This window comes from Camelina sativa, chromosome 10 (assembly GCF_000633955.1).
Source record: "Camelina sativa cultivar DH55 chromosome 10, Cs, whole genome shotgun sequence".
Classification (NCBI taxonomy): domain Eukaryota; kingdom Viridiplantae; phylum Streptophyta; class Magnoliopsida; order Brassicales; family Brassicaceae; genus Camelina; species Camelina sativa.
The window spans coordinates 3972312-3973031 of NC_025694.1; positions in this window are offsets into that span (position 1 = coordinate 3972312).

Consider the following 720-nt stretch of genomic DNA (forward strand, 5'->3'; position numbering starts at 1 on the left):
AAAAAAAAAAAAAAAAAAAAAACATTAAGTGGGAACCAAGTCCAGATTTATAAAATGAAACCCCGGAATTAGGGGGTTTAAGATATAGTTTAGATTGCTTTTATGTTTTGATTTTAAATTAGTACAAAAATGTGAGAATGAGAGAGAGAGACATGACCTTCTCATTTTCTTAATCAAAAACGGTGGTATAAAACTTTTTCGTCATTAGTTCTGCTTTTATGCACATATATATCATCATCCCCCACATTGTTATACTATTATACTCTTCTTCTTACATGGGACCTTTTATTCATCTACTTTAATTAACACCCTTTAATCTCCCATATATTAGAGGCCAGCTCATGGAATCTTCATTATTTCTTATTTGTCCACATAAACTAACGACCTTAATTATAATATAATGATCATGTTTTCTAAAGTTTAACACATATAATACTTCAAAAATTCTACCCATGTTTGTAGTCTAGTGGTTTTGTTCTACTTATTGCTTTGTATCATCATCATATATAACTTGTGCTTAAATTTGAAAACGTGCGCGTGTGTGTGTGAGAGAGAATTGTAGACAATTTTTAAGAAAACTTATTTCAGATTTATAAATAATATCTTTTTGATATAGAAAATAAATAATGGTACATCTATTAAATTTTACAATATTACAAAGTTGTAATATATACGTATACTAGTAAGTAAATTAATTAACAAGCACGCATTTCCCATTTT